This window comes from Anomaloglossus baeobatrachus, chromosome 2 (genome assembly GCF_048569485.1).
Source record: "Anomaloglossus baeobatrachus isolate aAnoBae1 chromosome 2, aAnoBae1.hap1, whole genome shotgun sequence".
NCBI classification, from domain to species: domain Eukaryota; kingdom Metazoa; phylum Chordata; class Amphibia; order Anura; family Aromobatidae; genus Anomaloglossus; species Anomaloglossus baeobatrachus.
The window spans coordinates 547620932-547648267 of NC_134354.1; positions in this window are offsets into that span (position 1 = coordinate 547620932).

Genomic DNA, 27336 nt, shown 5'->3' on the forward strand with positions numbered 1-27336 from the left:
ATATACTAACGATATATAGAAAGTATAATTGATTGGCGCAGTTAGTGCTCCCAGTTGACAAAGATTTAAAAGGTGTGTTGCCAAAATTGAAAAAAAATGTTTTATTGCTTTAAAACTCCATGATAGTAAAAATGTATATGATTATCATGCTAACATGAGTATAAATACAACAAGTTTCCCCTTTCTATAAGCCTTCATCACACAAATAAAAAGTGCAAAGTGACCAGTGGAAAGAGCACTACTTCTTTTATATGATCCCTTTGTCAGGGAGAAGAAAACACTACCTGGGTGGGGTGAATTGTAACAGGAAGGGTTTAGTAGCTAAATTGTTAATTGCAATCTGGATGTCATTCTTTTGTGCTCCAATTATAAGATTATATTCCTAAAGCAATTCATTTCATCAGTATTATACAATTTAATCCAGACAAACAATAAAGGATAAATAATGGATAATACAATATTTTTGATAAATATTTGCGGTCATTTGGTTGAAAGATTGTTTATATATTTTGTTTTTAGTTTTTGGTCTAAGCTACCTGTAACTGAACCATGGGAGCAATATTTGTTCAATGGTTTTGTTTAATCCATTCGGATGTAAATTTTGAAGTCTGAAAATCCATTACAATACTTTTGCATTAAGAACTTTTTTACGATTGGGTGTTTCTATCAGTATTTGCTCTACTGGTGTTACTTTGATAGAATCAAAATTTCTCCACGTTTGATCTTCACATGTCTGGATAACAACAGACGAAGTGGAGGAAAGCTTGACACGCCCAATGGAATAGGTCACCACACATCCATGGAGTGCAACGATATGAAGTCCGCCAGGTGGACTATAACTTGAATAAGAAGAAAAAATATCGGCACATCCAACTAAAATAATTTCTTTCTTTATTTTCACATGGTATTAAAAAAGTCCATCCATATTCAGAAGAACCTGACGCGCTTCCGACGCAAAAGAGAGTCCTTAATCATAAGCCTATGGACACTGTTTTGCGTCGGAAACGTGCCTCTTCTATCCTAGTGTGGTTAGCACAATTACTCCACACTGTGTGTGTGTGTGTGTTTTTTCAGCCTCTGTGAGGTTCTATGAGCTCCAGGGGAGTAACTGGGAGCTTTTCAATACCTTGTAGTTCTTAACAGGGTTCTCAGTTAGCCTGTATCTGAGTGACATGTAACTCAGGTTAGGTCTTCCATATCTATTAGCTCATCATCATTGTTCATCAGACCCAGGATTCCAGCAGCAGTTATCATCTCTGCATTGCGGACCTGGCTGACGATTGGAATATTCTTCATCTTTATTTCAATCCATCAGCAGTGCACCCCCGTAACAGGGAGGTATCAAAGTTTCTCAGAGAACATTTTTTTCACCAACTGTGAGCACTCTCGGCTGCGAACTCTTCTTGGTCTAGTGATTCTGGCATCTCAGCAGCGGCAGACACCGCTTTCATTCCAATTTCACTAATGCAGGCATTTCTCTACCAGCAGCACATGAAACTGATGAAGGTCTAATACTGGATCGAAACGTCTGTTTGTTTAATTTTCACTGAATTTGTTGCATAATAAATTCACCTTTTGCATTCATCGAGGAGTGCCCGGCTTTACATCTTATCTTCTGGATTTGACCCCTTCCGGTGTACCCCAACGTATACCAGGAGTACTACGATATCTCATTTGAATCGACTGTCTCATAGACACAGAAAACAAGGATTTTTGGTATATCCAGCTTGTTGCCAAAGCAGCATGCACAAGATTTTCAAATCCTCGCACACTTGCCAACCATGGTCTTCATATTTAAGTTTACGAAGAACCAATTCCAAGTTCTCGTAGGTTTCCTTGAGGTGTTCAGAATGACTTACAGGGATGTAAGCATAAAAACCTTTGTTGTGGAGTCAAACTGCTTTGAGACTTCTTTTTGAAGAATCTATAAAAAGATGCCATTGCGCTGAATCATATTGGATTTTGAATTGACCCATCAAACCTTTGACATGGATGCAATAAACTAACTTGTCTTCCTGGGCAAAGTAAGGAACAAACTCCTTTTCATGATGTCTGAACCATGAAAAAGCCACTCCTGATAACAATAAATTCCTGCTTTTGAGTCTTGATCCAAGTAACTCAGTGGTATCTTTGGGAAGATTCAAGTATCTTACCAAATCATTCATCTCCTCCTTGGGAAAACAATTTTAGTCTTGTATCTTCTTGAAAGTAAGAACTTGATTCATCATCTGGTTCAGGTATAACACTACCTTCATTGGAGATAGTTATCTCTTCCAAGGTAGCAGGAGCCTTGGGTATAGGTATATCTGTGTCATGGGGGATTGGACGAATTGCTGAGTGAAGATTGGGGTATGAAATGGAATGCTTCCATTTTGAATTATACCTTTTCAAGTCGCATGAACAATCGTCACTATGGTTCTTTTGCTCTCGCCATACCATAGGAACCCCATAATGCTTTTTCCTTACCCTTGAATCAATTTTAGAGGTCCTCAACACACCATTTGCACATTGTATGAGGCGCCTTAGCTTTATCTTGATCGCCAAGCTTTAGTCCGAAGTATGCAAAGTATACTTTTTTCACAAAGTGTGTAATATTCAGCTGTTGCGTCAACACTGTATATTCACCACAAATGCAATAGAAACTGTTAGGCTACTTAATACACTTCTGCTGAGCCATAATGCTAATTTTGAGAAATATTGTTGAATAATGAAGAGCTAACACGAACTGAGATGAAAAAGTGTGAACAGGCGAGAGCCAAGAGAAAACAAGCCCCGGCATGTCCAAGCCCATGCGTTCAGCTTGCAACATGTTGATGCTAGTTTCACTCTGAAAGTTCTTTTCTTTGGAAATTATGTTTTTTGGCATTGTATAACTTGAATGCACTGATGTGAATTAATTAACAGTAATTTTGACTTTAAATTTGGTTTAAAACCCTAAGATCAAAAAAATACCAAAGATAGAGAAAAAGTTACTAAATTTGAAGAGAATTTTGCATATTGTGGCAAAACCAGACGTACAGGATTTTTTTCAATATTTTTTTTTAGCCCAACAAAATACATGGAAAGTAGATGAAAATAATCAAACAGCTTTTAAGTCATGCACCTGTGTATTGTACTTGTTTATGCATGCCCTTCTTCTCATTTAAAGCGCCATGGAATAAATTTATAAAAATAAATAATAATAATATTTCTAGATTTCTTCTATTAACTGAGCAGAATCACATAAGTGTGAGGATAACTGTGTGAAAAGATTTTGACAAAAAAGAGCTATGTAGTGTGATAGTGAACTGTTTAAAGATTCGATTCCGGATATGATTGGATGTCCAGGGTTTGTTTTTTTTGTTCACCTTGGGAAGGTGATAATATATTGCCAAATTTTGAGTGGGATTAAATATTAAAATATTAAAAGCTTCCTTAAGATAATCCAGGGTATTTGCTAGCATTATCCCCCCCCCCCTTATCCACCTGTGTGATCACTTTATTATCATTTTTTTTAGAGATTCTAATGTTTTTTCTTCTTTTTTTGTAAGATTAAATGTTTTTTGCATCTTGGTATTAATGTTTCTAAATTCTTCTGCTACCAAGGAAAAGAATAATGCTACCACTGGGGTGTACTTTGGAGTTGCCTTCTAGTGAGGTTCCCACAGAGGAAATATAATCAATTGGCACAGTGGGTGCTCCCGGTTGAGTCAGATTAAAAAGGTGTTTTGCTGAAATTTAAAAATTGAGTTATTGCTTTAAAACCCTATGATAGTAAAAACATGTATGAATTTCATGCTAACATGAGAATAACATAATGTTTTCTTTTTCGTGCACCTTGAGAAGGTGATAAAATATTGCCATGTTTGGAGTGGGATTTATTAAGAACCATTTCACTTTTTTTTAATTTATAATTAGTTTTTTGTATGCATTAGTTATCAAATCCTGATATTCTTTTTAATATATGAGTGAAGGATCATGGTTTAATTTCTCAGAATATATTGCATCAGATAAAATATTAAAAGCTTCTTTAAGATAATCCGGGGGGTTTCTGTACCACTATCCCCCTTCCTCTTTATCAGCCTGGCTGATCACTATATTACGATTTTTTTTTTTTTTGACAGTTTCTAATTCTTCTTTCTCTTTTTTTGTAAGATAAAACATATTTTGAGTCTTGGCATTAATGTTTCTAAATTCCTCTACCACCAAGGAAAAGAATTACTGTAAATGTGGCTCCTAAGATGTGTGTTGTAAAAAGAATATTTGGATTTGACTTCCTGATGTATATACAGTGGAACCTTGGATTAAGAGTAACTTGGATAGAGAGCGTTTTGCAAGACAAGCAAAGCTTTTTAAAATTTGTAACTTGGTTTAAGAGCAATGCTTTGCAATAAGAGCAAATTCCCACCGTGTACATTTCCAGTTCAGTCTTTTCACCAAGTTTTGACCCGCTCTGGAGGTAACTTTCTGTCCATATGTACTGTTTACTGTATACAACATTGCAAAGTACAGTATATACTATATAGCATTTCTATCAATTTGCATTTTTGGATACAGTATTGCACTTTCTTATTGATAACCAGTACAGCACGTTGCTTGTATTGTACCTCTCGCACAGCAACAATTCTATTGTAAGCTAATGCGCAGTTTAATTTGTTTTGCATGTTTTTTCCTGTACTGTACAGTATTTTGTATTTAACAAAGAAGAGCCAGCACGATCTGAGAGTGGCATGCATCATATAAGAGTGCAAATTTACATATTTATTCCAACTATACTATAATACAAAAAGAGACTTTTAGCAAATAATTGATCAATTCTTTGAGCCACCCCTGCCACTTCATGGCAAATCTCAATAATGGGGTCCTATTCTATATTATACATTTCATGTGCCAGCAGTCTCCTAGATAAAAAAAATATATATATATTTAAAAGCAGAACCATATACTGAAGCACACATTCCTGTAACCTATATATCACAGCTTCCATGTCGCAGCAAGAGGCACTGTGGATATAAGGTCAGCCCAGGTCCCAACGTATGTAGCAGACGCGCTGTCACCGGCTTCCCCCGCCGAGGATCGCACTTTCAATTGTATCGGCATCGCAGTTGCCGATATAATTGAAAGCAATGATGAGAGACGGAGCGGCGCGCTCCCTCTCTCACCATTCTCCCCGCTATGTCTGACACTGTCGGCGTTCTAAGCTTCTGACAGTTCAGCAGTGGAGCGCAGTGACGTCATCACTACGCGGCCTGCTGAGAGGTCAGAGCGACAGTCGTGAATGTGCCGAGGAGACTGGAGCAGCACGGGAAAGAGGAAAAGTGAGTATTTATGTAATCGTGGTGGCCAGACAACCATGGAGGTGCATTAAATGATATGGGGACTGTATACTACATGGAGGTGCGTAATGCTATCAGGGTCTGCACTGTGCTATATAGGTCTTGTGTACTACATGGAGGTGTCTAATGCTATCTGTCTCTGCACTGTGCTATATGCAGCCATGGAGGTGCCTAATGCTATCTGGCTCTGCACTGTGCTATATGCAGCCTGTATACTACATGGAGGTGCCTAATGCTATCAGGATCTGCATTGTGCTATATAGCTGCTGTATACTACATGAGGATGCCTAATGCTATGTGGGTCTGCACTGTGCTATATAGGGGCTATATACTACATGAGGATGCCTAATGCTATATGGGTCTACACACTGTGCTATATAAGTGCTGTATACTACATGTAGGTGCCTAATGCTATCAGGGTTTGCACTGTGCTATATAGGTGCCGTGTACTACATGGAGGTGCCTAATGCTATCTGGCTCTGCTCTGTGCTATATGTTGGCTGTATACTACATGAGGATGCCTAATGCTATCTGGGTCTGCACTCTGCTATATGGCGGCTGTATACTACATGAGGGTGCCTATTGCTATCTGGGTCTGCACTGTGCTATATACGGGCTGTATACTACATGAGGGTGTCTAATGCTATCTGGGTCTGCACTGTGCTATATTGTGGCTGTATACTACATGACGGTGCCTAATGCTATGTGGGTCTGCATTCTGCTATATGCAGCTTGTATACTTCATGAAGGTGCATAATGCTATCTGGGTCAGCAATGTGCTATATGATGGCTGTATACTACATGAAGGTGCCCAATGCTATTTGGGTCTGCACTGTGCTATATGGCGGCTGTATACTACATGAGGGTGCCTAATGCTATCTAGGTCTGCATTGTGCTGTATGGCGGATGTATACTACATGAGGGTGCCTAATGCTATGTAGGTCTGCATTGTGCTATATGGGGGCTGTTTAATGTTATATGGGTGTTACATAGTGCCATATGGGGGCTGCATAGAGAACTATGGGGGCTTCATAACACTATATGGAGGAATATGGGGGCTGCATACTGCTATACCCCCAGAGTTGTATGTCACCTCCACCCCAGTCCTGTTTACCTCCTCAAAGCTGTGTATACCCCCAGAGCTGCATGTCACTTCCCCACCTCAGAGCTGTGTGTCCCCCCACCCCAGAGCCACTGCCCCCCTCTAGAGCTGTATGCCCCTCTCTGGAGCTGTATGGCCCCCATGCTGTATGGTCCCCAGCCTCTCTTGTGATGTATATACAGCAGTGTTAGTGTTCTCTATGTGCGACCATGTCTGTTAGTGACGGTTACCAATCAGCGTGGTACAGACACATGACCAGGAGGAGCTGGATGGACACAAGCGGGGAGGTGAATGAGGCTGCTGACGGTTTCCCAATATTAAAAATATCTCTAATGTGTCTGTATGTGCATGTATGATGTGTATCTATGTATGTCAGTGTATGTGACTGTCTAGATTTATGTCTGTTTATATGTGTTTTTGTGAATTTCCCTTTAAATATGTATGTGTACGTATGCCTGTAAGTATATGTATCTGTGCATGTCTATATGTGGATGGGGCCCACTGAGACTCTTTCACCCGGGGCCCATAAAAACCTGGAGCCGGCCCTGACCAGGATAATATCAGAACTGACCTTCACAGTGCCAGACCAGCAGCCATAAATAAAGGCGGACCAGATCAAAGTATGGTGCTTAATTAGCATTGCCTGTGGAAAAGGGTGAGGCAGCTGAATGTGAACAGCTACCAACAGGAGGAATATATATTGCAAACCAAGGTCAGGCGTGCATGGTAATGGTGGTGGTCAGCAACCAGACCAATGTTGCATAACTACAACCTAACAGGCAAAAAAGAGCCAGCACGATCTGAGAGTGGTATGCATCACATAAAAGTGCAAATTCACAGATTTATTAAAACTGTACTATAATACAAAATTAGATTTTTAGCAAATAATTGATCAATTGTTTGAGCCACCCCTGTCACTGCACGGCAAATCTCGATAGGGGGGTCCTTCTCTAAATTATGTATTTAGGTCAGTTCTGATATTGTCCTGGTGTGTGTGGCATCTGCTACACATACTGGGACCTGGGCTGACCTTTTATACTCAGTTGCCTCTTGCTGCGACATGGAAGCGGTTATATATAGGTTACAGGTATGTGTGCTTCGGTATATGGTTCTGCTTTTACATTTTTTTTTATCTAGGAGGCCACATGGCACATGAAATACATAATATAGCGTAGGACCTCACGTACTCTATATTTGCCGTGAAGTGGCAGGGGTGACACAAACAATTGATCAATAATATTCTAAAAATCTAATTTTTTATTATAGTACAGTTGGTATAAATCCGTGATTTTGTACTTTTATATGATGCATGCCATTCTCAGATCGTGCTGGTCTTCTTTCTCTGCTAGGTTGTAGTTATGCTACATTGGTCTGGTGGCTAACCACCACCATTACCATGCTTGCCTAACCTTGGTTTGCAATATATATTCCTCCTGTTGGTAGCTGTTCACATCCAGCTGCCTCGCCCTTTTCTACAGGCAGTGCTGGTTTGGCACTGTGAAGGTCAGTTATGATATTGTCCTGGCGTGTGTGGTGTCTGCTACACACGTTGGGACCTGGGATGACCTTTTATCCGCAGTTGCCTCTTGCTGCGACGTGGGAGCGGTTATATATAGGTCACTCCCCTATCGAGATTTGCCGTGAAGTGGCAGGGGTGGCTCAAAGAATTGATCAATTATTTGCTAAAAATCTTATTTTTTATTATAGTACAGTTTTAATAAATCCGTGAATTTGCACTTTTATATGATGCATGCCACTCTCAGATCATGCTTGCTCTTCTTTCTCTAGTATTTTGCATTAGTGTACTATAATAATGTTATATGAATTCAGTACATTATTTTGTATTCCTGTAATAAGTTTGTATAAATACAGTAAATATTTTTGGGTTGTGGAACGAATTGTCTGCGTTTCAATTATTTCCTATGGGAAAATTTCCTTTGATATAAGAGTAACTTAGTTTAAGAACACACTCCTGGAACCAATTATGCTCGTAATCCAAGGTTCCACTGTACTGTATATTCTCACTGGTAACTAGGTCTTTTTACTTTCTAAAGTGTCATTTGTAATAGCAAAATGCCTTGCTAAGGTGAGTTTACACATGAAGGCACTCAGATTAAAATATTAATAGAATTTATACTTTTTTGTGCAGGACAAAAATTAAGTCCTTTACTAAAGAGTAGATATGAGCCACCCCCTAGCATTCGAGTTCGGTTCGTCTAACGGAGGCTCCGTTCGACGAACATTCGATGAACCGTTCGACGAATCACTCGAACCCCACTGAAAACAATGGGAGGCAAACACAAACACATAAAAACACATTATACATGTACACATACAGTTATTAAACATTGCCATAACACTTACAGGTCCCCGCGACACGTTCTGCACTCTGTGTCCCGCCGCTTTTCCTTCCGATAATCATTGCGTCCTCCCGGTAACCAGCACTGATGATAGGACCTATCGTGTTGTCAAAATAGCATGTGAACAGGCACGTGTCTATTATCTCATTGGCTACAGACTGGTCACATGGCTAGACGTCATGCTAGGTCCTGTCAGTGCATCTCTCTGGTACGCGGTGATTGTTCCAGCATCTCCGTGTACCGGCAAAATGCTCTGGCACATGGTCGGCTTCCCCATCCATGCATGTGGGCGCTCTTTACAGAGTCAGCTCAGATGCAAGGACTAGATGCCACAGCCGATGAATTGTGGCACCGGGAATCATGTGATCGGAGCACCGTTGCTTTGGTAACCCGCCTGTCAGCGGTGACGTCACCGCTTACAGCACGCAGCTTCTGCTCACTCACTGAGTGAATAGACTGCATGGGAGCAGCACCATTCTTCCTCCCATGCAGTGCTGTCTGATGTAGCAGAGCTGCATGGGTTGAAGGAGAAAGAAGACAGAAGAGCAGGATCGTGGAGGGCTGAGAGGGAGTAATAAACATGGAGTCTCTAATGTGTCTGTATATTTATTTCTATTAAAGTATTTTTTCTCTCTGTGGTGTCTTTTTTTTTAACCCTTTATTGGAGATTCTTAATGGCCGGGTCAAACTTGCCTGACATTAAGAATCTCTGGCTTAATACTAGCTAGTAAAACAAAGCTAGTATTAACTCATTATTACCCAGCAAGCCACCCGGCTTCAGGGCTGCTGGAAGAGTTGTATACAGCGCCAGATGATGGCGCTTCTATGAAAAGCACCATTTTCTGGGGCAGCTGTGGACTGCAATTCGCAGCAGAGACGCCCAGAAAGGCCAACCTGTGCTGCGGATTCCAGTCCACAGCTGCCTAGTTGTACCTGGCTGGACACAAAAATGGGGCGAAGCCTATGTCGATTTTTTTTTTAATTATTTCATGAAATTCATGAAATAATTAAAAAAAGGGCTAACCTATTTTTTTTTGTTCCCAGCCGGGTACAAATAGGCAGCTGGGGGTTGGGGACAGCCGTATCTGCTTGCTGTACATGGCTAGCATAGTAAAATATGGCGAAGCCCATGTCATTTTTTGGGGGGCAAAAAAACTCCTGCATACAGTCCTGGATGGAGTATGCTGAGCATTGTAGTTCTGCAGCTGCTGTCTGCTCTCCTCCATACAGACAGACAGCAGACAGCAGCTGCAGAACTACAAGGCTCAGCATACTCGATCCAGGACTGTATGCAGGAGTTTTTTGCCCCCCCAAAAAAATTACGTGGGATTCGCCATGTTTTTGTATGCTAGCCAGGTACTACGGGCTGCCCCCAGCTGCCTATTTGTACCCGGCTGGGAACCAAAAATATAGGGAAGCCCTTTTTTTTTAATTATTTCATGAATTTCATGAAATAATTAAAAAAAAAAAATGACGTGGGCTTTGCCCAATTTTTGTGCCCAGCCAGGTACAACTAGGCAGCTGGGGATTGGAATCCGCAGCAAAGGGTGCCCAAGCTTTCTGGGCACCCCTGCTGCGAATTGCAGTCCGCAGCTGCCCCAGAAAACGGCGCTTTCATAAAAGCGCCATCTTCTGGCACTGTATCAAACTCTTCTAGCTGCCCTGGTGACGGGTGGCTCGCTGGGTAATAATGGGGTTAGGGCTAACTGTATATTATCAACTGGCCATAAGCCCGAAATTCATGGTGTCACGCCAATATTAGACATGGCCACCATAAATTTCTAGTACAGATAAAAAAAAACACAACACAGAAAAATATTTTTATTAGAAATAAAACACAACACAATTGGTGACTCCATCTTTATTGAAATAAAGATCCCCCTCCGCAGTAATCCTGGGTCAAAGGTCCCGCGCCGTCCAAACCGGATCCAATATCATCTGATCGGTTTGCTGGAAGGCAAAGCGATCAGATGATGTGTCAGGTTCAAGGGCCTGAATCACATGACACAGCAGCTGATTGTATAAATGGCTTTTATACAATCATCTGATGCATCAGTGCAAAAAATCCCAAAAAACTACACACTTCTGTGCGGACTCCTGTACGACAGCATCAGCTGATAGTTTAGTCGGCCGGGCGGTAAAAAGCTAGCCTCACCGCTCAACTTATAGTGTCAGCTGATTCCGTCAGGTGACCGCATCAGCTGATCATTGCCAGGTCTGAGAGAGAGAAGATAGAGAAAAGAGAGAGAGAAAAGAGAGAAAAGAGAGAAACGAGAGAGAGAAAAGAGAGAAAAGAGAAGAGAGCGAGGAAGAGAGAGAAGAGAGAGGAGAGAGAAGAGAGAGAAGAAAGAGAGGACAGAGAGAAAGAGGAGAGAGAGAGAGGGAAAAAGAGAGACTGAGAAAAAGAGAGAGAGAAAGAGAGAGAGAGAAAGAGAGAGAGAAGAGAGAGGGAAAAAGAGAAAAAGAGAGACTGAGAAAAAGAGAGAGAGAGAAGAGAGAGGGAGAGAGAGAGAAAGAGAGAAAAAGAGAGAGAGAAAGAGAGAGAGAGAGAGAAAGAGAGAGAGAGCGAGCAATGCAGCCTTATTCCGTGAACTGTTCTGATATTAGAGGTGTACTTTTACTGTACTTAAACTGTACGTTTACTGCACGATATAGAGCCGCCCACCTGCGGCTGTGATTGGTTGCAGTGAGACAGCTGTCACTCATCGTGGGGGCGTATCTGACTACAACCAATCATGGGCGCCGGTGGGCGGGGAAAGCACAGAATAACTAATTGAATAATGAAGCGGCAGCCATTTTCAATAGAGGAAATGCCGCTGGAGATTTGTGACAGCGTGCAGCGAGACGCCCGTGATTGGTGAGTAGGAAAGAGAGAGGGATTGTGCTGGGGACGCAGGACTCATGCAGATACACAAAGTGCACACATACTTACTGTGAAAAGCTTCGCTTTTGGTGCTCGAACCGTTCCCGAACGTAACTCGAACTGCCGAACTTTTAGCAAATCGTTCGAGTTCGTCGAACGACTCGAACACCCCCCAAAATCACTCGAACATAAAATTGTCGAACCTCGAACATCGCTCATCTCTACCTAAAGAGATCAATTTCTGCTAATGTGAGTTTGTGATTTGAAATATTCAACATTTTTATTGTTTTGATATTCCCAGGTTGGGCTTGTATTTCTGTTTTGTTTTCTTCAACCACATTTGCCTCTGGTCTTCCGTTTCTTTTTCGAATCAGTAAGGCTTGGACAGGATTGAATAATTTCTCGATCATGTTCTGGTATGTTTGTTTCATCACTGATGGATTCATTCTTTCTACTCTGTTTTCTAGACTGTTGTTCAGTGTTTGGGTTGGTCCTTAAGAAATGTGAGATGATGTGGAGGATGATGATTATATAGGGGCCTTTAGAATGGTGTTTTGAGTGGAGGATTGATATAATGAACAATGAATGGTAAGTTTACTGAGATTAAAAATTGATTTGTTGATGTTTGTGATGGTTTTGGGTAAATGATGATGATTGAGAGCTGGTATCTGCAGTTTGGGAGCTGGAGTGGGTGGAGTAAGTATGTGATAGTTGATGCCTTTTCGACATGAAGAATGTATGGTTGCATGTGTGTTGACGGAGAGGTTACTGATCAGCATGGGTGGAAAGGTATGATTTTATTTTTGTCAGTTCTCTTGTTGATTGATAACCTTGAATTCCATAGGGTGTATGTGTTAATTGTGAGCTGGTAAGTGTTGTTTGATTTGGAGAGACGCTGGTGTTGTTGTAGTAGTACCTTGTGTCTTGTACTTTGATGTTTTGTGGTGATAAGATTGCATTATGCAGTCAACTTTCATTTTTTTTTATTTTGTGTTCTACCATAGTTTTTTCAAATGTTTGGAGCCTGGTAGTAGTATAGTTATTAAGCTCATTCAAATAGAGTACTGGCTTGTATTTAACTCTAACAACGTGCTTTCATAAACTAATTGCCCGTGACGCACAAATAATGGAGGCGGATACGATTGCTCGTGTGACGCCCACATAAGTGCTAACATAAAGTATATGCAAACATAGAATATATGTAAAGAAAGCTGCATTAATGCTATATGGATAATACTTGGAAAAATGAAGGTACTTACGGCATAAATTGATCAATTCATGTGAGTCCATCATCCGCAGCAAGGTGACTTTTATTTAATGAGACCCTATCCTAATTTTATGCCTCTCCTGGACTAAAAGTCTACAAATATATGGGCAGGTAGGATCCTGTACTACTTAAGAACACACCCCGAGGATGATGGGAGGAGAGAAATGACAGACTAGGATGCTAGCTGTACCTTTAATATATACTGCAAGAAAAAAACCTTTCCTGCATCTAAAATAAAACATAGCAAGGGTGAACAGGAGACAGCTGCTAGCTATGACTACACAAAACACAAACAAAAGAATACAGCAGCACTAAGTGCTAACATATATGCAAGCATAGAATATATGACATTTAAACTGCATTAATGCTATATGGAATATACACTGCTCAAAAAAATAAAAGCAACACTAAAGTGCCACATCCCAGATCTCAATGAATGAAATATTCCAGTTGCAAGTCTATATTATATAGCGGAATGCGTTGAGAACAATAAAACATAAAAATGATCAATTTAAATCAAAATTAATATCCCATGGAGGTCTGGATTTGGAATGATACTGACTTGGAGTGACATTGTGTTGTTTAAGTGTTCCCTTTATTTTTTTGAGCAGTAAACTTGGAAAAATTAAGGTACTGGTACTTTTTCTTCTCTAGAGGCTTCAATGTGGAGCCTGAAAAAATAGCTTGGAAAAACTGCAGTTACTTTATTTAATTACAGAATCAAAGCATTTTTTGCACTATAAAATCCACATTAAAAACATTCACATTCACATCTGCACCAAAAACAAAAAAAGATGGAAAAAGCATAAATAATGCAGGAAAGATGCAATTAGCAGAGAAGATTGGCGTTATGAAGTTTGGGATGGACACCTGCAAAAATGTGTGAAAGCAGCATTACAGACAAAAGTAGCAAGATAGTGTATAGTGAAACCTACATAAAGGTGAGAAAGTTCTGGCTGCTATGGCTCTGAATAAATGAACAAAAAATAAATCCATAGTTCCTATAGATGAGCATAACACAGAGGGGATGTTGCGCCTGTCCTGGCTAATGAAAAGCCATTCGGGGGACTCTGGAAGGTAAGAGATTTGCGACCTTCCACCCAGCCACTGGGTACCACTGACCTGAAACTGGACTAGAGTCCCATGAATTGATCCCCTCATCTTTAGTCCCAAGTGTACTGGACATAGCAGGACAGTCCTGGATTTAAGTCTACATCCTGCAGTATCGGGCAACTGCTGAATGTGCGTCACTACTATTGCCCCTCTGACAACTCCTAATGCCAGGGTAGAAAGAAATGGTAAATGGGTGTATCTTAAAATGTACTGGGAGGTATGGAAGAGGCACAAACTACTGTGTGCCCTGTGTTTCTGAAACAATATAAGTATCTCCAGGTCACAGCAAAGGAGCTTTCTATTGCAGATGCTCACAGGCATGTATCCTAACACTCTATGACAGATTTCTGTCAGTTTAACAACGTGATAGCCTTCTTAATTCTATAGTGATCACCTCTCTAGACAAAACTATTCTGATTTGCTAATTAAGTGTATTTAGGAATTTATAATGACTTTCCTTTGGTTATTTTTTTCTATTCTAGGAGAACTGCTTTAAGTTTAGCTTTGATAAGGATGGAAAAAAAAGGTTAATCCAGTTGATACACCCTATGTCTTGAGTGTCTCTTACTATTGAGAGATTTGTGATGGTTCACATTTAGTTCTGAGGTTCTGCAATTTAAACATATTTTCTTTCTGTTGGCACTGCAAGAGTTAATGTCATTTTTCCTTGTAGTATGCTGATAACTAGTTGATCTTAGCTGCAGCTGGTTTCTGACCACTTCCCCCTTTTGAAATAGTCACATGATCCTTCATGTGACGCCGGCTATGGATTCAGGCTATACTGACCACCCAAGGAGACAGGAAGGTTCTTGTAAGGCTGAAGAGCCTGCTATTGGGGCCGTGTTGTGTTTATCTGCATGTTGTCCAGATTAACAAGTGTTTTCTTATCACCCTGTGTTAGCATTCTGTGTGATAGTGTTTTTGGTGTCCCCTGTTTGTCTATTTCTGTGGGGTTACCACTCTGGGGAGGGGGACAGGCGACAAGGGTGTATTAGATCAGGTCTGGCCAGGAGCAGGACTAGGAAGGCAGCCCAGACATCCTCACCATCAGAGGTATCTCTGGGAACAGGGATAGGTTGGGCCCTCTAGCCTGAGAGTCAATCTAGGAGCCACAATCCACTGTTACCACCACAAGCTCAGTAACACGCTAATTATCATGTGAATCTCCTTCTGTGGAGCTTGCTGCTGAAATTAAGTCCAGCAGGCCCCTGACACAAACTGATGAGGCAGTAATGAAATCTCGATAGCTGAGATGTTCTTGACTTTGGGTAAAGCCGCCAACTACTCCACCATCTGTGCCATGTCACCAGTCACAAAGATCACGTTTTCACAGATGTCCTTAACCTTCTTCTGAGGGATCAATGGTTGGGCTGTTTGTACAAACGGTTCTACTTTCTGTATGATATTTAATTCTGCTGCAATATAAGACACAGCCCAAAGAGCAATGTAAGCTCTAAACAATGCCATCTTTCATTATTTCCTTTCACAACCAAATGTACTAAAGTACAACTACACACAATGACAGATACCAAGTATTTATTATTACAAGAATGACAGAGGAACACTACAAATTAAAAATCTATACAAATTATAAAGTGGATTTGACACTGCAGCTTAGTTATTGCTAAAAACGGCAATTTTGCTTCTGCCAGAGGGAATATAATGTACAAGTTTCAAGCTCTTTTTGTTGTCAGCAGGAAGGAAATGTCTGGCACTAAAGCAAATAAACTGCAGCAGTACAAAATGTCAGGTTCTGAACAACATATTGACAAATGAATTCTGCAAAGTCGTATAATATGTTTCTACATCTTTACAAAATGAATACATTGCAGTTATATATGCAATGACAATAATAAAAGCGTAATGCAAAGTTTTCGTGTGTCATGTGAATGATAGGCGATAGCTTGCAATGTTGGGAAGAACTTTTTATTAACCAACCTAATGACAAGATAGGTGATAAAGTGCTAATCAGTGAGAGAGGGTGATCACTGAACCTCCATCATTCTATAAAGCCTCATTGGAATAGAGCGGTGGCTGCCCTGATGCCCCACTACTCTAGTCATTGTCTCTAGACCTGCCAGAGGTAGCCGAGTGCTGGACTTGGCTATCGCTGCAGTTCCAAAGACAATAAATGAAGGCACGCAGGCACAGCCGCCATCAATTTTCATAAAGGTCCTGTCAGACCCCACCAATCAGAAAGCTTTCAATTCTATGGATAAGCAATAAAATTTGATCTAGTGGATTCAAGAGACTCCAGTATAAAGCGGGCTTTACACACAGCAACATCGCTAGTGATGTCACTGGTGAAAGCACCCGCCCCCGTCGGTTGTGCGTCACGGGCAAATCGCTGCCCGTGGCGCAAAACATCGCTTACACCTGACACACATACTTACCTGCCTAGCGACGTCGCTGTGGCCGGCAAACAGCCTCCTTTTTAAGGGGGAGGTTAGTTCAGCGTCACAGCGGTGTCACTAAGCGGCCGCCCAATAGAAGCAGAGGGGCGGAGATGAGCGGGCCGAACATCCCGCCCACCTCCTTTCTTCCTCATTGCGGGCGACCGCAGGTACGGTGATGTTCCTCGTTCCTGCGGTGTCACACATAGCGATGTGTGCTGCCGCGGGAACGATGAACAACCTGCGTCCTGCAACAGCAACGATAATCGGGAAAGGAACGACGTGTCAACGATCAACGATTAGGTAAGTAATTTTGATCGTTAACGGACATTCCTGTATTTCCCACGCAACGACGTCGCTAACGAGGCTGGATGTGCGACACAAATTCCGTGACCCCAACGACATCTCGTAAGCGATGTCATTGTGTGTAAAGCCTGCTTAAGAGTGCATCCCAACACACACACTTTTGACGTAATTGTTTTGTTCTTTTGTGTTTTTTTAATTTTTATTTATTTTTTTTTTACTTAATTGCATGTTTTTTAGGCTAAAAATCTTTTTTGCAATTGGGTTTAATTACAAATTTTGTTTCCCTGGACATTGTAGTCTGTGGTCATAAATTTACTAAGAGTAGATTTGAAAAAGACACGTAAAAAAAATACAAATTTTTCTGTTAGACTATCAGAACAAATTGTCTCTTCAGTGAGGAAGTAGACAAACTCTACTGCCACTTATAGGAGGTAGCAATCCTAAAAGACAAAAGTGACCCTTTAGCGAGCCTTGTCATATCACTTAGGATTTATGCCAGATCAGAACCTAAATTTGCAGACACGGTGTTTTGGAATGAATGTCGCTCATCAATGCAAAGTGTGAGATCTTATCTGGCTGAATGAGAGGCTAAGATGGGGTCTATAGGGGAATCTTTTCTCCTTGCGGAGCCTGACACACCATTCCAGCATACCAGTGGTTAAGAGACTGTAAGCCGCAATCCTCCTCTGGGAAAAATGTAAATTGTTTCAGTGAGGAAGTAAAAGAACTCTAGTGCCACCTATTGGAGATAGCAATCCTAAAAGTCAAAAGTAACCCTTTAACAAGCCTTGTCACATGACTTAGGATTTATGCCAGATCAGAACCTCAATTTGCACTGACGGGGACAACCATCCCGAAACACTGTGTGTTTGTGAATTGAGGTTCTGATATGGCATAAATCCTAAGTCATATGAAATGGCTCGTTAAAGGGTCACTTTTGACCTTTAGGATTGCTATTTCCAAGAGGTGGCACTAGAGTTCATCACTAAAGAGATGATTTGCATATTTCCCAAAGGAGCAGATGAGCGATGTTCGATTTGAACTGTTCGCCAATTTCAAATTCGAGTGATTTTGGGCTTTGTTCGAGCCGTTCGACGAACTCAAACGATTTGCTTCAAGTTCGGCCGTTCGAGTTACCGTTTGATAATGGTTCGATCACCAAAAGCGTGGCTTTTCACAGTAAGGCTATGTGCCCACGTTGTGTATTTGCATGCGTCCTGCATCCCCAGCACAATCCCTCTCTCTTTCCTACTCACCGATCAGTTGCACGGCTGTCACAAAGCTCCAGTGGCTTTTCCTCTTTTGAAAATGTCTGCCGCTCATTTATTCAATCTGTTATTCCCTGCTTTCCCCGCCCACCCTCGCCCATGATTGGTTGCAGTCAGACACGCCCCCATGCTAATTCGCAGCTGTCTCACTGCAACCAATCACAGCCACCGGTGGGCGGGTCTATATCGTGCAGTAAAATAAATAAATAATTTAAAAAAAAACCTGCGGTCCCCCCAAATTTTGATACCAAGATAACCACATGGCTGGAGGCTGGTATTGCCAGGATGGGGAGCACCATGTTATGGGGAGCCCACCATCCTAACAATTTCAGCCAGCAGCCGCCCGGAATTGCCGCATCCATTAGATGCGACAGTCCCGGGACTCTACCCGGCTCATCCCGAATTGCCCTGGTGCGGTGGCAATCAGGGTCATAAGGTTAGGATAATCATGACAGGCGTCTCCCCGAGATACCTTCCATGATTAACCTGTAAGTGAAAGTAAATAAACACACACAACGAAATATCCTTTATTTGGAATAAAAGACAAAAAAACCCCCTCCTTTACCACTTTATTAATCCCCAAACAACAATCCAGGTCCGAAGTAATCCACATGACGCTTTCAGCTCTGCTACATCAAGCTGACAGGGAGCGCCGTAGAACACGAGCGTTCTGTGTCAGCTCCACGTAGCAACTGAAGTGAGCCGCGCTGTCACCGGAGACTTCACTCAGGTAGTGCCTGCGTGTCTCTCTCTCTCTCTCTTTCTCTCTTTCTCTCTTTCTTTCTCTTTCTCTCTTTCTTTCTCTCTTTCTTTCTCTTTCTCTCTTTCTTTCTCTCTTTCTTTCTCTTTCTCTCTCTTTTTCTCACTCTCTTTCTCTCTTTCTCTCTTTCTCTCTCTCTTTTTTTCTCTTTCTCTCTTTTTCTTTCTATATTTCTTTCTCTCTCTTTCTTTTTCTCTTTCTTTCTCTTTTTTTCTCTCTTTCTTTTTTTCTCTCTCTCTTTCTTTCTCTCCTTCTTTCCCTTTCTCTCTCTCTTTTTCTCTTTCTTTCTCTCTTTCTTTCTATTTCTCTCTTTCTGTCTCTCTCTCTCTTTCTTTCTCTCTCTTTCTCTTTCTTTCTCTCTTTCTTTCTCTTTCTCTCTCTTTCTTTCTCTCTTTCTTTCTTTCTCTCTTTCTCATCTTTGTAGCTGAATAATCCACTTCTGAATTCTCTACTGCAATACAGAGGTCAAGATTATGAAATCTTCCTATGCTTTTCATTATAGGCAGTGGCTCAATGGGTAGATCTGCTGCCTAAGGAGAATTAGTTCACGAGTTCGAGTCCCGGCTGTCCTGGTAAAGAATTTAATTTATTTATAATTTTAAATTATAAATATTATTTATTTATAATTATAATTTAATTTAATTATGCACTGAGGGGAGGAGCCGGACATCAGCTGTGAGCCGCGGGACACACCTCTAAAATCGGAGCAGTTCACGGAATTAGGCTGCATTGCTCTCTCCTCTCTCTTCTCCCTCTCGCTCTGTCTCTCTCTCTCTCTTGCCCTCTCCTCTCTCTCTCTCCTCTCTCTCTCTCCCTCTATCTTCTCTCTCTCTTCTCTCTCTCTCTTTCTCAGACCTGGCGATGATCAGCTGATGCGGTCACCTGACAGGATCAGCTGACACTATAAGTCGAGCGGTGTGTCCAGCTTTTTACCACCTGGCCGGCTAAACTATCAGCTGATGCTGTCGGACAGGAGTCTGCACTGAAGTGTGTAGTTTGTTTGTTTTATTTGCACTGATGCATCAGCTGATTGCATAAAATCTGTTTATACAATCAGCTGCTGTGTCATGTGATTCAGGCCCTTGAACCTGACACATCATCTGATCGCTTTGCCTTCCAGCAAACCGATCAGATGATATTGGATCCGGATTGGACAGAGCGGGACCCTTGACCCAGGATTACTGCAGAGGGGGGTTCTTTATTTCAATAAAGATGGAGTCACCAATTGTGTTGTGTTTTATTTCTAATAAAAATATTTTTCTGTGTTGTGTTTTTTTTATCTGTACTAGAAATTCATCGTGGCCATGTCTAATATTGGCGTGACACCATGAATTTTGGGCTTAGGGCCAGTTGATAATATACAGCTAGCCCTAACCCCATTATCACCCAGCGAGCCACCCGTCACCAGGGCAGCTGGAAGAGTTGGATATATTCTATGAAAGCACTATTTTCTGGGGCAGCTGCGGACACAGCATGGGTGCCCAGAAAGCTTGGGCCCCCCTTTGCTGCGGATTCCAATCCCCAGTTGCCTAGTTGTACCTGGCTGGACACAAAAAATGGGTGAAGCCCACGTCATTTCTTTTTAATTATTTCATGAAATTCATTCAAAAGGGCTTTGCTATATTTTTGGTTCCCAGCCGGTACAAATAGGCAGCTGGGGGTTGGGGGCAGCCCGTAGCTGCCTGCTGTACCTGGCTAACATACAAAAACATGGCAAAGCCCACATAATTTGGGGGGGGGGCAAAAAACTCCTGCATACAGTCCTGGTCCTGGATCGAGTATGCTGGCCCTTGTAGTTCTGCAGCTGCTGTCTGTCTGTATGGAGAAGAGCAGACAGCAGCTAGAGAACGACAAGGCTCAGCATGCTCCATTCACTAGTGTATGCAGGAGAGTAGACAGCAGCTACAGAACTACAAGGCTCAGCATACTCCATCCAGGACTGTATGCAGGAGTTTTTTGCCCCCCCCAAAAAATGACGTGGGCTTCGCCATATTTTTGTATGATAGCCAGGTAGAGCAGGCAGGTACAGCTGCCCCCAACGCCCAGCTGCCTATTTTTACACGTCTGAGAACAAAAAAAATAGGGAAGCCCTTTTTTTAATTATTTCATGAATTTCATGAAATAATTAAAAAAAAATCGACATGAGCTTCGCTCAATTTTTGTGTCTAGCAAGGTACAACTAAGCAGCTGGGGATTGGAATCTTCAGCACAGGTTAGCCCGAGCTTTCTGGGCCCCTCTGGTGCGAATTGCAGTCCGCAGCCGCCCCAGAAAATGGCGCTTTCATAGAAGCGCCATCATCTGGCGCTGTATCCAACTCTTTTAGCTGCCCTGGTGACGGGTGGCTTGCTGGGTAATAATGAGTTAATACTAGCTTTGTTTTACTACCTAGTATTAAGTCAGAGATTCTTAATGTCAGGTAAGTTTGACCCGGCCATTAAGAATCTCCAATAAAGGGTTAAAAAAATACACCACACAGAGAAAAAATACTTTAATAGAAATAAATACACACTTAGAGAATCCATGTTTTTTACTCCCTCTCACCCCTCCACGATCCATGGTCTTCTGTCTTCTTTCTCCTTCAACCCATGCAGCTCTGCTACATCAGACAGCACTGCAGGGGAGGAAGACTCTGCTGCTCCCGTGCAGTCTAATCACTCAGTGAGTTAGCAGAGGCTGTGGGTTGTAAGCGGTGACGCCACCGCTGCCACCGTTGAAATAATAATCTGACAGGCGGGTTACTATAGCAGCGATCTCCGATCACCTGATTCCCGGTGCCGCTATTCACCGGCTGTGGCATCCAGTCTGCATGTGGGCTGACTCTTTAAAGAGTGCCGACATGCAGGAACGGGGAACCAAGCATGTGCCCAAGCATATCGCCGGTACACGGAGATACTCAAACGAGCACCGCGTACCGGAGAGATGAACTGAGAGGACCTAGCATGACATCTAGCCATGTGACCAGTCTGTAGCCAATGAGATAATACACACGTGACTGGTCACATGCTGTGACGACGTAACGGAATGTCCTATCATCAGTGCTGGTTACCGGGAGGGAGCAGCGATGATCGGAAGGAAAAGTGGCGGGAGACAGAGTGCAGGATGCGTCGCAAGGACCTGTAAGTATAATGGCAATGTTTATTGTTATCACACTGTCATAACATGCTCGCTGACAGATTCTAAGTTAGAGGGTAGCCACTTTCTCTTGTTTGTCTTCCTCACAAACTCACCAGACCGTCTGTCCATTCCATGTTTTGTGGTAGAGGCAGTGGCGTAACTACCGGGTCGCAAGGGATCGCCATTGTGACCGGGCCCGGCAGATGCAGATCACCAGCCAGCTCCTTTCTATGAGAAAGGAGCTATGCTGTTCTGTCACCGACCACACAACTGCTACATGACCCAGTGCTTCTGCTGCCTCTGACACCAGGTCCCTCTCCCCCGTCATATCGCACACCAATGATAAAGTTTGGAGCGGTCTTTGCTGCTCCATGCATCATCATTCTCCCCATGTGCCTGCGCAGTGTCGTCACTCCTGTGCGACTGCTGTGCTGAGGCATCACAGAGTGCAGGATGGGATGACGCTAAATGGAGCAGCTGGGGAATGAGGAGAGAGGTGAGAAAGGAGCTGCAGTGGAAGGAGGAGAGAGGTGAGCACTTTTTTTTTTTTTTTAAATCAGTGACTACACGGTGGCCAGAGGACTGGTGAGGGCTGCATTATACACATGAAGGCCGGGTGGGGGCTGCATTATACACATGGAGGCATGGTGGCGGCTGCATTATACACAGGGAGGCATGGTGGGGGCTGCATTATACACAGGGAGGCATGGTGGGGGCTGCATACACAGGAAAGCCTAGTGGGGGCTGCATTATACACAGGGAGGTTTTGTGGGGGCTGCATTATACACAGGGAGGCATGGTGGGGGCTGCATTACACACATGGAGGCCTGGTGGGAGCTGCATTATACACAGGGAGGCCTGGTGTGGGTTACATTATACACAGGGAGGTCTGTTGGTGGCTGCATTATACACAGGGAGGTCTGGTGGGGGCTGCATTATACACATGGAGGCTTGGTGGGGCTGCATAATACACAGGGAGGCCTGGTGGGAGCTGCATTATACACAGGGAGGCCTGGTGGGGGCTGCATTATACACATGGAGGCTTGGAGGGGCTGCATTATACACATGGAAGCCTGGTGGGGGCTGCATTATACAAAATGAAAGACACCTTATACATTGACTATAGGGGTGCATTAGACATGGCGTATGGGGATGCATTAATACATATAGGACTGTGGGGGCTACATTATAATATATGGAGGACTATGGATGCTACCTTATACATGGACTATGAGGTGCATTATAAAACATTGAGGACTATGTGGTGCAGTATAATATATGGAGTACTATGGGGTGATTTATAATACATGGAGAACTATGGGAAATTCATTATAATATATGGAGGATTATGGGGGTGCATTCTATTATGTGGACCCTTTATACTATATGGAAGGCAATGTTGGGGCCATTACAGTATTTGGAGAGCTATATACAAGGGGGGAAAAATATACAAGCATGGGATGGGAAACGTTTTGTGCTGAGGGAAAATGGCTCTTTCCCTCAGTACCCATCTTTCCCATGCTCTGCTATACATCTCTCAGCACCCAGCTTTCTCATGCTCTGATATGGGAAAGTTGGGTGCTGAGGGAAAGATGTATAGCAGAGCATGGGCAACCTGGGTGCCAAGGACAAGATGCATATCAGAACATAGGAAAGCTGGGTGCTGATAGACGGATTTTAGATCATGGGAAACCTGGATGCTGAGGGTAAGAGCCAAGTGTCAGCGTCATTATCCCATACCCCAAGTGTCTGTGTACATGGAGGGGGGGCTCAGGTGCGAACTTTGCACCGGGGCCCATCAAACTCTAGTTACACCACTGGCTAGAGGAGTTTGTGACCAGACCAGTCCATCAGCCTCCCCCAAATGTAAGACACCTCACAGGAAAAGCTGCCTTTCTATTGTATGAAGCTGATGGACTGGTCTGTTGACACGCTTCACCAGAAGCCATTTTTTGAACAGAAGTGCTGGACTAACTAGGAAAAAGTGGTCCTCCTCTTGAACTAGAACTCCATCAGTGATCTCGTTCTAACAGTCTAACAAATAGATTAAAACTCTTTTTTTAATCTGTCTGTCAGAGCTGTCATACCAGCTGATTTCTGGCAACAAACTACAAAAATAGAGGGGAAAAAATTACCCCGTGAAAGCTCAATGGATCAAAATTCGTAATGAAACCCTTCTGTAAAAATGGTTTTCAGCTCAAAATACATGCATTTTGGTAACAAAAAAATTCTGGCCAACCCCTTTAAGTGATCCAATAGTGTTTGTCCACAGCGAGACCATAATTCTATATCTAATATCTAATATGTCTGCCAAACTTAAATTATCCAGAATCCATTTGTTTACACTATCTTTTCAACTCAAGAGCTCATGAAGTTACTAAATGACGAGTCAATTATGTGAGCACAAGTAACACTAAAAAGGAGAAAGTGTAAATACATTATGATGTACCATATACAGTACTCCTAAATATTATTAGAAATGTGGTTAGTATAGATTTTGTTCTAAAGACATGTACATAGCTTATGTAATATTGATTACTTCAGCACAGGAACATGATAGAGAATGCACCATCATATTGATGCGGAGTCTGTTCATCAAATGTATAGTTCACTCTTTACATGACACTAATTCCTTTGGTTAAATGGTTAAATTCACTAAAGTCTCAAAAGATTGCACTAGTACGTAATATAGTGTATTTAATATAGGATCAGATACGTTAAACACATTATATTGATCAATATATATCCTAGTCTCTAAACACCTTCTTTATAAAATTATTAGCTAAATGACATACAAATTGGTCTTAAAAGTAAAGTGACAAAGTTTTGTTCCCCATCATGAACAGTATGTTTTAAGACATTTATTTTAAACACGATTATGTAGTGCTAATAAATTCATTACTCTGTAAAGAACAGCTTGCCCTCGCAATTCTTGCCAACCCACCTGTGATCACATTTTCTTTCCAAAAGAAATTATGGATAGAAACAAAACTTGTTTATGAAGGGAATCGGGTATTTTTTATTGTTGAAACTGTAAACAGTCTCCATATATAAAGGTAAATTTGCTTCTAATTTTTTTTAATCTATTGAATAGTATAACAATTGTATTGAAAAAAAAACAACTACTCTTTTTAAAGGGAACCAACCAGCAGGATTCTCATATATAAAATTAAGCCAGTGCTATACTGGCCCTAGGATGCTGAATGTGTGGCACCCCAGTGCTTCTGGGAGCCACAGTGGCGTTGTTCACATCACTGTGGGGCAATGCGATGCTTGAAAGCAGTGGGGAAATCTCTGCCAGGTACACTTACATGCAACACCACTTCCTCCTCTGGACCAGAAGTGGGAGCTCATAACCTGTGTTGAAGGGAGCCTCTCTGGACATACTGACCTGGAGGAGGGATTAGGGAGCAACAGTAAGTGAGATCTCAGAATAATAGTACTCAGCAATGAGAATGGTCGCTGTCTGAGAGCTGTTACCCAGCTCTTCAGGACCAAGCACATCGAATGGGACACTGGCGTCCTAGGCTACTGGGTACTAACGGTCCAGTAGTAACGCCGGAGGGCAGAAGAGTTCACCTCCTTTGGCCCACCTAAAATCTGGAGGCGAAGTGGCAAAAAAGAGCCAGGAGTCACTGCTATAGAGTGAGCTCCAGCACTGGCTCACACTACCCATCAGACGGAGGACATAAACACACATAGAAGAGGGACGATGTGTGGCTTCAGGCCATAGCGACCTACACCTGCGCACAAAAGGAGGCTTACAAGTACCAGGCAGAGAGAAATCCCCCTGCTTCTTCCAGGCTGACTGGACTGCTAACTCCTGGACTACACCAAATATCAGTTAAAGGTAAAAAGAAACTCCAACCTGTGTCGTCCAGTGCTTGCTGTCGTCCTCAACACTGCACCCCAAACGTATTGTTACATTCAACCATCAGCATATTCCTGGGGCCTATCTTCTCCTGCGGGATGCAAGACCATCCTAGCTGCAGTGACATCTGCCCCAGAGGACAACAGCAGCAGTGGCGGCTATTACCTGGCCGCTTACCGCAGGTGGCATCACGATCCTAATAGACTTTCCTAACCTCCAAATACTACCTCCATCCACCATACCACAATCCAATCCTCCTTCCTGTATGTCTCGGGGCAACAGAACTGGGCCAGGCCACCCCGTGACAACGCAGAGGATCTGCACCCCGGCCCGGCAACGAGTAGATTAAAACACCTGCACCGTGGGGCACTACAAATATAAGCATACCTTTTGTTAAGAGATTGGAGGTTTTATTTCAGAAATACAGTATGCACAAGTAAAGTTCCAGCAATGCACTACTATTCGACTGACTGGTGCAACAGGAAGGGAATGGTTGGGTCTTGCTATCTATTCCCTCCCCTTTCTGCTGCCTGGCCTTCCTCCCCCTGTCACCGTCATCGACGTTAATTCCGGCACGGGCAGGCAGACAGGATTGGCAATAGATAGCAAGACCCAACCAACATATTCCCTTCCTGTTGCACCTGTCAATCAAATAGCGGAGCATTGCTGGAACTTTACTGGCACATATTTCTGAAATAAAACATACAATCTCTGAACAAAAGGTATGGTTACATTCAGCATCCTAAAGCCAGTATAGCACTGGCTTTATTTTATATATGAAAATCCTGCTGGTTGGTTCCCTTTAAAAGGAAACTGTCAGCAGGCTTTGCAATCTCATCTGAGAGCAACATAATGTCTAAAAAGAGACCCTGATTCCAACAACGTATCACTTATTTTATTGTATGCAGCAGTTGTGACAGTAACAAAAGTCTTAAGGGTACTTTACACGCTGCGATATCGGTACCGATATTGCTAGCGAGCGTACCCGCCCCCGTCGGTTCTGCGACACGGAAAAAGCGCTGCCCGTGGCGCACAACCTTGCTTACACCCGTAACACGGACTTATCTTCCCTGCGACGTCGGTCTGGCCGGCGAACCGCCTCCTTTCTATGTCACACGGCAGCCGTCCAATAGCAGAGGAGGGGCGGAGATGAGCAGGACGTAACATCCCGCCCACCACCTTCCTTTTGCATTACCGGTGGACGCAGGTAAGGAGATGTTCGTCGTTCCTGCGGTGTCACACATAGCGATGTGTGCTGCCGCAGGAACGACAAACAACATTGTACCAGCAGCAGCAACGATATTAAGGAAATGAACGACGTGTCAACGAGCAACGATTTTTCACGTTTTTGCGCTCGTTGATCGTCGCTCATTGGTGTCACATGCTACAATGTAGCCAACGGCACCGGATGTGTGTCACTAATGATGTGACCCCGACGATATATCGTTAGCGATGTCGCAGCGTGTAAAGCACCCTTTAGATGTAACATGTAGAGAGCTCAGAAAGCGCCACCACCCACACTAGGCTTTCCATGTTCATAGTCTATTCACTGTAAACTGCTTATCAGAAGAAGGGTGTGGTCAGACAACTTGGCACGAGGCAG